Source organism: Nomascus leucogenys, chromosome 21 (assembly GCF_006542625.1).
Source record: "Nomascus leucogenys isolate Asia chromosome 21, Asia_NLE_v1, whole genome shotgun sequence".
Classification (NCBI taxonomy): domain Eukaryota; kingdom Metazoa; phylum Chordata; class Mammalia; order Primates; family Hylobatidae; genus Nomascus; species Nomascus leucogenys.
The window spans coordinates 36486129-36498165 of record NC_044401.1 but is presented as its reverse complement, the minus strand read 5'-3'; positions in this window follow the sequence as shown (position 1 = coordinate 36498165).

The following is a 12037-nucleotide window of genomic DNA, read 5'->3' as shown; positions in this document are numbered from 1 at the left end:
ATATGTTATATATAGTAATAATCACAATAAATAGATATTCTTTTCCACACACATCTATCTTAGGCAATGTTTGATGGAGTCTCGTAGATGTGAAAAATGCAACATAACTGTTTGTATTAGTAGGTTCTATTTCCTCATCATTGTTTTAATAAATCAATTTTTTTCTGATCAATCTTCTAATGTGAGAATGGTAGACAGGTTTTAAAATAATAAATTAATCTAGTTAACTGAAAGAAAAACAGGTTGAAAAGTTCCAGGAAACATACGCTGAATTAAGGCACAATTCCATATCAATGTTTTTTAGTTGTAAGTCATTGTTTACAGTATTAAATATATTAAAAATATGTGACTACCTTAAATTCCCCTAAAGATAAAAGCTTTAGTTCTTCATTGTAAACTTTGGAACTACATCAATTTTATTTTATGTAAAAACAAAATTTATACCAGGTTTTGTTCTTTATCATTTAGATATGTGTTATTATTAAATAAATATATTTCAAAGGAATATAGGAAATGAACAAGGGAACTGAATTATAATGAATTAAAAAACAAAAAAAAGCATCAATAAGAGGCACTTGTACAGTACAATGAGCAAATATACACACACACTACCAAATGACATCAATGCTTTTTCTCTGACTTCTAGATAAATACTTTACCGACAATAAGAAAGAAAATCCAGTTCCTTTCATGGTACTACCAACAAGAGTGGAAAAGTGAATTAGATAACCTGAATCTGCCTCCCAGTGACAAAGTTCGTATCTTTAAATATCCCCCATCTCTTTCTTCCTCATCCACTTGACCACCCCTGTATCTGCCACCACAAGCATGCATAAATTTCTCATTACCAACCACGGTATTCAGTGCAAAGAAAAAGTACTTTCCATAAAAGAACAGCTCCTGGATACTGATACTTGTCTGCTCAGTATGTATCTCTTCTTCATAGAATAAAATGCAGGCAAGATTTAGAAAGCTGCAGGTCTTTTAAGTCCTCAATCTTACTGATTAGCAACAGGATAGGAGAGGTAAACTCTGTCTTCAACATGTTCCAATCTCTAATTGAATCACTAGCAATTAAATATGTTCTCTTAAAATTGGCATTAGTTAATAAAAATTATTTCAAAAATATGAAAATGACTATTGTGATCCTTGGGTCTCATAACTAACGAAGCCGAATGTGTCATTCATGCAGCTGCCGCACACTAGGTGTTCCCCATTTTCTAGGTATGTATCAGAGAACATAAAGGAAGATCCCTGCTCTTATTCAGCAATAATATTGTGGGGTGGGGGGAACAAAAATTATAAGAAAATAAACAAGATAATTTTAGCCTCCTTAGTCTAGATTAGTCAGTGTAAAGTTTCTACATTATCCCAGTCATCAAATATTTACTAAACATCTATAAAACACTGGACACCATTCCAGTAGTTGTGAATAAACAGAAAGACCTCAGTCCTCATGCACTTACATTCTAATGGTAGAGGATAGACAATACATTAAATAAGCAGGTAAAACACAAAGTATGTTAGATGCTAATAAGTACTGTAGCGGGAAAATAACCAAGGAGAGTGCATAGAGAATGCCAAACCAATGGGGAGGGGAGTGTCAGGTTTTCATTTAAATTCAGATAGTCAAGAAATTACTCTCTCTCTGAATCAGGTGAGCAAAGTTCTGAATGAGGTGAGATAGCCAGGGCTGAGAATCACCATGGGGCAAAACATTATTGATGCCTTGCTTGTTTCAAAAACAGTAGGAAAGCAAGCATGCTTAGAATTAGCACTCAGGAAGAATCACAGCAAGAGAAGAGCTGAGACAGATAACGACCTATGTTAGAGGGAGTATACTGATGATGCAGTACCTTATAGGCTTACAGAATCTTGCAGTATCTTATAAAACCCTGTAGACCATTCTAAGGGCTTTGAATTTTAATCCTAGTGAAGTGGGAAGCATTTGGGCTGATATGGTCCGGCTCTGCATCCCCACCCAAATCTCATCTCAAATTGGAATCCCCATGTCTCCAGGGAGGGACCTGGTGGGAGGTGATTGGATCATCGGGGTGATTTCCCCTATGCTGTTCTTGTGATAAAGAGTGAGTTCTCTTGAGATCTGATGGCTTAAAAGTGGAAGTTTCCCTGCACTCACCCTCTCCTGCCGCTGTGAAAGAAGGCACTTTCTTCTCCTTCCCCTTCCACCATGATTGTAAGTTTCTTGAGGCCTGCCCAGCCATGCAGAACTGTGAGTCAATTAAACCTCTTTTGTTTATAAGTTACCCAGTCTCAGGTAGTATCTTCATAGCAGTGTGAAAACAGACTAATACATGAGCATTTTGAGGAGATTTCATGTGACCTGATGTATTAACAGGGAAGAGGAGAACAAGACCAATTAGGGTAATGTGGTAAGTAGCTGGAGGAGAGAGGAGCATGAGCGGTATTGTTATAGCAGAGGAAGTGGTGAAGAATCATTGGAATTTGAAGATAGAGTCTATAGGGTTTATTGGTGATTAGAGTTAGTGTGTGAGAGAAAGAGAAGAAACAAAATTTTTGACCTGAGCCAGGGGAATAATGGAGTTGTTACTAACTGAGATGGAGAATCAGGGAAGCAACTGCTTTTGGAGGAAAGACCAAGAGTTCTATGGACACATAAGTTGTAAGACGCCTATTAGGCATCTAGGATATCTAAGTATGAAGATGAACACAGAAATCTGAGGTTCAGGGGAAAGCTCCAAGTTGGAGATTTATATTTGGAAACAATTATATTTAAAAGTATAAGAATTGATGAGGAAAGTATGATAGTCACATGGAACTATGCCTCAGGGAATTTCTCATGAGAATATTCTCAGACATTTACAATGGACATAACACAGAGTTAAGTCTTTAATACATGTTAGCTGTTATAGTTTTTTAGGATTCTGCTTTATGTGCAATTACTTTTTATTCATAATAACCAGAGTAAGTAACTACCAGAAACCATAGTGTCAAGCCTGACCAAAATATACTACTACCCGTGTAGCTGAAGTTATATGTCACAGATTATAAGCAAGGCTCAGAACACAGGTGGAAATAAAATGCAACATTCCTAAGACAGCAGGAGGGTGAAATGCTTAACAGACAGTGGATTCGTGGAGATTTAGCCATAGAGCATCCTTTTCTGATAATAAGTAAATGTGCCATCAGATTGTCCCCCACAAATAGGTTTATATTTCTCTATATTGGGATAATTCAGAGTCAAACTCAGAAGCAACATGGTTGGCATGTAAAAGTCATAAAATATTAAACTTGGCCATATTCTAAAAGGAAAGTGAAAAGAAAGACTAGCAGAAAATATAAAAATGTGTTGGGGTTGTGCTCTATGATTTTTTTCTTTGTTTGCCACGCAAGAAATTCTTCTATTTATTTAGCAAGAATAAGACACATGAGCATTTTCAGTTATTTCAAAATACAATTTTTTATATTGCTTTAAATCATAACCTTATTGAGCTCTAATTAAAAATAAGAGGAGATAGTAAAGAGTAACAAGTGTTTCTGCAATTACATTACACTCATTTTAAAGAATGAGCTTTCTGAGTAGCAAGAGATTCAGAGTGATTTCAGTCCCATCCCCAAGGAAACCCTGATAAAATCTATGGTAACATTTACTGGTCTTTCCACATTTTTACTTTCATGTTTCAATCAAATTTGGCAAAACAGATTAGTCACTCGCAAAAACTCATTTTTCAGTCAATATCCGTTGTGTTTTTCTTGTATTTTTTTCTCATTTGAATCACTGTTAAATTGTGTAGCAAAATGAAAACTAGTATTCTCCTGGTCAATCATTATATTTCTATCCAAGTTCCAAGATGCAAAGTATAAACACTGAAGTGGTCAGTTAGGAATAAACCCTCACGAGCCATTGCTCCATCAGCATATTTGCACTTGAAGTTCCATTAGCAAACATTACTCAGAGTATTACACATTATAAAATAAGTTACACAGACATTTACACCTTAACAGATATTGAAAGGCTGCATCTATTATGTCACCTAGTGGATAAAAAGAAAATAGCAAGACTACACCCTATACATTTGGGGGCAGCAGTCAGATCTTAAAGTATTTCTTGAGTTTACAGTACCTGACTAGAAAAATTGTAGAAGCAATTGGATAATAGAAGTAGTGACTTCTGGTTCTCAGGAGAAGGGGGTCATAAATTTAAACATAAAGTTATCTCCAGAAGTGAGAGAAAAGTTGGGGATCTGGTGATAAGACGTAAGCGGGATTTTGTTTTTCATAAAAGCCAATACAAGTCCTGCCCAAAGAGAAATATGGTATAGATACTACTGGCACATATCATGCAGCTACTTCAAACTTCTCTCTATATATGAGCTGATATAACCATGAGACTATCATTTTCACTTTCAACAGCTACAGAATTATTATTTCTCTCAGAAATGAGGAAGTAAAGCCAAATCCTAATATAGCAAAATCATGACCAGACATGTGTTTGAAGGGTTTTGAAAATCAGCTTGTAAGGCAATTTTATAGATCATTCAAAAATCTAATTACTTTCAAGAACAAAAACGATTGAAATACTTCTCTACAAGAGATGAGAAGCTACCTAATCATTGTCAAACATAAACTTAATTGATAGTCACAATTTTAAACCTCAAGGCCTAATTATTGGTTAAGGGTTTATATTTTTATCAAGTATATTTTAATGGAACTTGACTCTCCAAATTTTGACTGAAACTTGTTTTTCCTGACACAAGTATGTGACCTAGATATGTAGCTTACAACTCGCATAGCACAATCCTCAGAACTGACAGATACATTATGCAGTTTAATTTTTCTTTTTAAATAAAAAAGATTAGCTCTTGTTGGAAAGTTTTACTTAACTGGAGAAATAACCAGCAAATTTATAAAAGAAAAGAAAGCTCACATATCCTTACAATTCCAAAAGAAGGAAGATGCCCATATTCTAATCAATTTATGTGAACTTCTCTCTTCATCCCACTGATGAATAGTTATGCAGCTGAAAAACAGGCATAAAATCTGTCAACAATTTTAACATGACTAGTTAAGGAGAACTGCTGCTAGTTCCACTTACACTGATCTGAAGCATAAATATAGTTAGCTTGGGCAAGCTTGTCAACCAGGTCATCTGCCTTAGGCATGAACCTAGCGTACAGCAGTTTTGATGATTCTTTACTAGATTCCAACTGTCAAGCAACTCTAATGCTATTTTTCTTAGATGTTGGTGTAATTGTCCCTGACTGAGAAGTGACTTAGTTTCTTCATGTTCCATACATCTGTAGCTTTTTGCCCAAGGGACTTGTCCTAGGCTTCACTCATGTCATGTTCCATTAGCTATGGTGAACTAGGAGTAGATTTAAATAGCCTAAATTTTTTTTTTCTAAAAATGGAAAAAGTAAAGGAATTGAATTTTCAATTATTCGTAAAGGTTTTTCAGGTGAGTGAATATGTGTATGGGCTCATGTGCATGTACACATGGGTTAGCACCTGTTGTTTTCTTCTTTAACCTGTACTGGTAAAAATAGACATAAGATAGTGATAGGCACTTCAATATTTTCATTAGCCTTGGATTCCCCAGTTGGCCAGCAATAAGACTTACTCTAATTTTTTGATATTTAATAAAGCCTAACATGTACTACTATAAGCATGAATCAAAAATTAACATTAAGACAATAATATTGAGACTTTGCAATATTACACAGATTTTCATCATGACATTTTTATAATCATAATGAATTGATAATGATTATTAAACATCTTTTCAATATTTAAAATATGAAAAAAGGCATAAACTTATTTAAATGGAAAGGTTTTCATTGTATTTTGTTAAATTAAAAAGTAGATTACGAAGTCCATGTATGATATAATTGTGTTTGGAGGGAGAGTACTAAATATTCATAAGTAGATATGTAGACATAGAAAATTATCTCAAGAGATATACTTTAAAATGGTAGTCATCATTATTCCTTGATAAAAGGATTTCAAGTCAAGTTTTGTTTCTTCATTATTACTTGTTATGTAGACAAATTTCTGGTATATCCATACAATGAAATGCTGCTTAGCGGTAGTAAAGAACTAATGGTACATACAACAACATGAATCAGTCTCAAAATAATTATACTAACCGTTATTCTAGTCAGCCTGAATTGTCCATCTACAGATCAGTAACCAAATATATATCTAAAAGGTGTGTCATCTAGGAGTTTTAGTGAAGGTGAAAAATAATTAATTCCCCATCTTTAGAAATAAGCTATCTAATTGCACATTTTGCATGATGGAAATAAAATGTTATGTACTGCTGAGCTAGACTGAGAGGCCTGGTACAAAACTGGCATGTTCCTTAGAGTCAACATGGGTACTGCTATTATCCAAAGACATCCTCGTTCTCTTCAAAATTATGTATGCTATGGTTCAAGACTGAGCATTATATTGGAAGAGAAAAAAATAACAAGTAGAATGAATTAACATTCTGTTTATTATTCTACTGTTAAAACAATAATTTATTAATTTTCTGTAAGATCATATGCTGTAATTACTGAAATAAAAACATTTGAATGTTGCCTTAGCTTTGATTCATTCTATTAAATACAAAATACATGAAATTAAACCATTAAAATATTGTGAATTTCCCGGTTTTGATAACTGTACGATGGCATGAAGTTGTTAATGTTAGAGGCATGTAAATTCTACATTATTTTACACCATTTCTGTGAATCTAAAATTGTCAAAATTTAAAAAATAAAATAAAATTGTCAAAATTGAAAGTTTAGTAATTATGCTGAATTAAAGAAGCCAGACATTATATAGCATTATGCTACATAATCCATTTATGTGAAACTTATAAAAAGTACAATCTATAGAAATGAAAAACAAATAGTTGGTCATCTGAGGCTAGATGCAATCAGAAATTGACTGCAAGGGGCATAAGGGAACTTCTTAGTGATAATAAAAAATGTTCAAAACCTGTATTGTCATGATCATCGCATGACTGTATATGTTACTAAAACTCATTAAATTGTACACTTAGAATGAGTGTATTTTATGGAATATATCTGCATCCAATTAAGATTAAGAAAAGAAATGTATGTAGATTTGTGTATACACCTATGCAAAGATGTACATATAGGAATTTCATTGTAAAATCAATCATAAGAGAGGGGAAAAAAATAAAAACTGTGAAGATACCAAAATATCCCAAACCAATACACTGAATAAGTTATTATTCAGTCATGTAATTCAACAATGTACAACTGTGGTAAGAAAGAGAAAGAACATATATGTGTGCAGAAAAAGAACTATTTCTAAGATGTAAAAGTAACAAAACAACACAAAACAGTATGTATATTAAGGTACACTTTCTAAAAGGAGAAAATACGATAACTTGTATATTTTTCATGAGTATAAAAATATCTGAAATCACCCAAAAATTAACCAGAGGACTGAAGGAATGGAAAAGGGAAAATGAAATTATTTCTTTCATTTTAAGCTCCTCTATTTAATTTTAATCTTATAGATACAAAGCTGATGATTATTCTCCCGTACCTACTTTCCCCTTCTTTCTGCCAATTTGCCCATTTCTAACAAGGCTCATAGCTGCCCAGCTAGAGACAGTATTTCTCAGCCTGTCTTGCAATTAGGAAGGACTATACAACTAAATTCTTACAATGCAAAGTGAGCCAAAAGCAAAGCATGCAATTTCCTGGGCATCTTTCTTATAATAAAATTGCTTGACTTGTACCTCCTTATCTTTATTTTTCCTTCCAAGAGGCTGTAGGATGGACGTTAGCCAGCTTTGGCCATGCAAATGAGAACAGCACCTAGGTGACAGTGCATTCTAGAGCTGAGCTATCTACTTTTTAAAAAAATTTTATTATTATTATACTTTAAGTTTTAGGGTACATGTGCACAATGTGCAGATTTGCTACATATGTATCCATGTGCCATGTTGGTGTGCTGCACCCATTAACTCCTCATTTAGCATTAGGTATATCTCCTAATGCTATCCCTCCCCTCTCCCCCCACCCCACAACAGTGCCTGGTGTGTGATGTTTCCCTTCCTGTGTCCATGTGTTCTCATTGTTCAATTCCCACCTATGAGTGAGAACATGCGGTGTTTGGTTTTTTGTCCTTGTGATAGTTTGCTGAGAATGATGGTTTCCAGCTTCATCTATGTCCCTGCAAAGGACGTTAACTCATCCTTTTTTATGGCTGCATAGTATTCCATGGTGTATATGTGCCACACTTTCTTAATCCGGTCTATCAATGTTGGACATTTGGCTTGGTTCCAAGTCTTTGCTATTGTGAATAGTGCCACAATAAACATATGTGTGCATGTGTCTTTATAGCAGCATGATTTATAGTCCTTTGGGTATATACCCAGTAATGGGATGGCTGGGTCAAATGGTATTTCTAGTTCTAGATCCCTGAGGAATCGCCACACTGACTTCCACAATGTTGAACTAGTTGACAGTCCCAGCAACAGTGTAAAAGTGTTCCTATTTCTCCACATCCTCTCCAGCACCTGTTGTTTCCTGACTTTTTAATGATGGCCATTCTAACTGGTGTGAGATGGTATCTCATTGTGGTTTTGATTTGCATTTCTCTGATGGCCAGTGATGATGAGCATTTTTTCACGTGTTTTTTGGCCACATAAATGTCTTCTTTTGAGAAGTGTCTGTTCATATTCTTCGCCCACTTGTTGACGGGTTTTTTTTTTCTTGTAAATTTGAGTTCATTGTAGATTCTCAATATTAGCCCTTTGTCAGGTAAGTAGGTTGCAAAAATTTTCTCCCATTCTGTAGGTTGCCTGTTCACTCTGATGGTAGTTTCTTTTGCTGTGCAGAAGCTCTTTAGTTTAATTAGATCCCATTTGTCAATTTTGGCTTTTGTTGCCATTGCTTTTGGTATTTGAGACATGAAGTCCTTTCCCATGCCTATGTCCTGAATGGTATTGCCTAGGTTTTCTTCTAGGGTTTTTATGGTTTTAGGTCTAACATGTAAGTCTTTAATCCATCTTGAATTAATTTTTGTATAAGGTGTAAGGAAGGGATCCAGTTTCAGCTTTCTACATATGGCTAGCCAGTTTTTCCAGCACCATTTATTAAATAGGGAATCCTTTCCCCATTTCTTGTTTTTGTCAGGTTTGTCAAAGATCAGATTGTTGTAGATATGTGGCATTATTTCTGAGGGCTCTGTTCTGTTCCATTGGTCTATATCTCTGTTTTGGTACCACTATCATGCTGTTTTGGTTACTGTAGCCTTGTAGTATAGTTTGAAGTCAGGTAGCATGATGCCTCCAGCTTTGTTCTTTTGGCTTAGGATTGACTTGGCAATGTGGGCTCTTTTTTGGTTCCATATGAACTTTAAAGTAGTTATTTCCAATTCTGTGAAGAAAGTCATTGGTAGCTTGATGGGAATGGCATTGAATCTGTAAATTACCTTGGGCAGTATGGCCATTTTCACGATACTGATTCTTCCTACCCATGAGCATGGAATATTCTTCCATTTGTTTGTATCCTCTTTTATTTCATTGAGCAGTGGTTTGTGGTTCTCCTTGAAGAGGTCCTTCACATCCCTTGTAAGTTGGATTCCTAGGTATTTTATTCTCTTTGAAGCAATTGTGAATGGGAGTTCACTCATGATTTGGCTCTCTGTCTGTTATTGGTGTATAAGAATGCTTGTGATTTTTGCACATTGATTTTGTATCCTGAGACTTTACTGAAGTTACTTATCAGCTTAAGGAGATTTTGGGCTGAGACAATGGGGTTTTCTAGATACACAATCATGTCATCTGCAAACAGAGACAATTTGATTTCCTCTTTTCCTAATTGAATGCCATTTACTTCCTTCTCCTGCCTGATTGCCCTGGCCAGAACTTCCAACACTATGTTGAACAGGAGTGGTGAGAGAGGGCATCCCTGTCTTGTGCCAGTTTTCAAAGGGAATGCTCCCAGTTTTTGTCCATTCAGTATGATATTGGCTGTGGGTTTGTCATAGATAGCTCTTATTTTGAGATACGTCCCATCAATACCTAATTTATTGAGAGTTTTTAGCATGAAGGGCTGTTGAATTTTGTCAAAGGCTTTTTCTGCATCTATTGAGATAATCATGTGGTTTTTCTTTGGTTCTGTTTATATACTGGATTACGTTTATTGATTTGCTATGTCGAACCAGCCTTGCATCCCAGGGATGAAGCCCACTGGATCATGCTGGATAAGCTTTTTGATGTGTTGCTGGATTCGGTTTTTCTTTTTTTTCAGATGGAGTCTCGCTCTGTTGCCCAGACTGGACTGCAGTGATGTGATCTCGCCACACTGCAACCTCTGCCTCCTGCTTTGAAGTGATTCTCCTGTCTCAGCCTCCCGAGTAGCTGGGATTACAGGCATTGGCCACTGCACTCAGTCTGAGCTATTTTCTATCTCCTAACCTTAAAATAGTTATCTGAAAGATAAATACCTGTTTCATGTAAGCTCTTGAATTTTGAGATCTTTTTATGCCAGCTTGGCCTATACTCTAACAATGACAGCACATGTTCTATTTTAAATATAATTTATATTTTTAAAATTCAAGATCAAGAAAACATGTATATTTAAAGTAAGATAATCAATGTATAAATCCCATTACTTATTCGTTCACTGCTGATATTACAATAGCATTTAAAACTTTCATTTTAGAAAGGTATAGGAACTTACCAGTTGATATTTCTAACTTTTAATCTATAAATCCCAAATATTTCTTAACATTCTTGTGTTAAAAAAAAAAATGACCCGTTGTTATGTCCAAAGGAAAAAGCCAGTTCTTTTCATCTTGTTTCAGAGATCTTTTTTATATTCACTTTTCTTCATTTTCCTAGACAACCCTCTCACAAGACTATATTTCATTTTGACAGCTATGATACTGTCACTTGTTTACTTCTCATCAGATAATGGACTTTGGTATCTGATTAGCTGTACTTCATTCTTGAAAGAAAAATGTCATCCTGAGGCTAACATATCTTACTGATAGCTGTCAGTACAGTAACCTTTAGCACCTTCCCCAAAATACTCTAACAACTTTCACAAAGCATACTGCAAACAAAACTAGCTGTATTCAAAAATTGACATTTATAATTTGAAAAAGGTTCCTAAAAATTATGGTCCAAAAATCTATAAAACTTTTAATTTGCAGGAAACTTGCACGGCTTATCAATCACTTTCATGATCAGGCACTGCACAAGGACTCATAGCTAGCGTCACTATCAAAATGATTAGTATGATATGATTTATTTCTGTCCAATTCTTCTAAAAGGGAAAATACTTTTTATCTTGAAACTTATTCCGTATAGTGACTTCAGAGTTTTCAACATTAGCATTAAGAAACAGACAACTGACTGTTTCTAAAACTCAGTAATGTGTAACCAGATACACCATGGCTAATAATAGGGTTAAGGACATGCTACCTCAAACTATGGCACCTTGGCATTTGAGCAAACAGCAGAAGCAAGGAGCCTGCTCTCATTTTCTCCCACACTGCTGTCATGCAGAGTGTCACAGCCGAATTCTCTGAATATTGCTTGAAGAAAATATTCATTCCAGAAATACCATGCTTATATCCAAAGGAAAATACACAAAGATACCAAGAAGATTCTAAACAAAAAGGCCTGAGTTACCTCAGTTTATTAGCATTAGATCACACTTCCTTTTGTGCAATCATATTTCTTCATGACTTCCTAATCTTCATTAAAGCTGAGCATCAAAATACAATTTTTCTTCTGTTTCCTTGAGTCTTTAATTCTGGAAGGCTCTCATGTCACATAAAACTTATGATTAAATAAATGTGTATAAATGTGTATGGTGTGTATGCTTTTTTTTGTTCATCTGTATTTTGTTATAGAGGCCTCTGCCATGAACCTTACAATGGGCAAGAAATTTCTCCCTTACACTATGACTAATCCTACATCTTAAATATGTTTATTTGTGCAGGATGCTATATTTGGAAGTATTTTTTTCCCTGAGCCATTGCTACTCTTATTTTGTCATCAATTTTACCATAAACT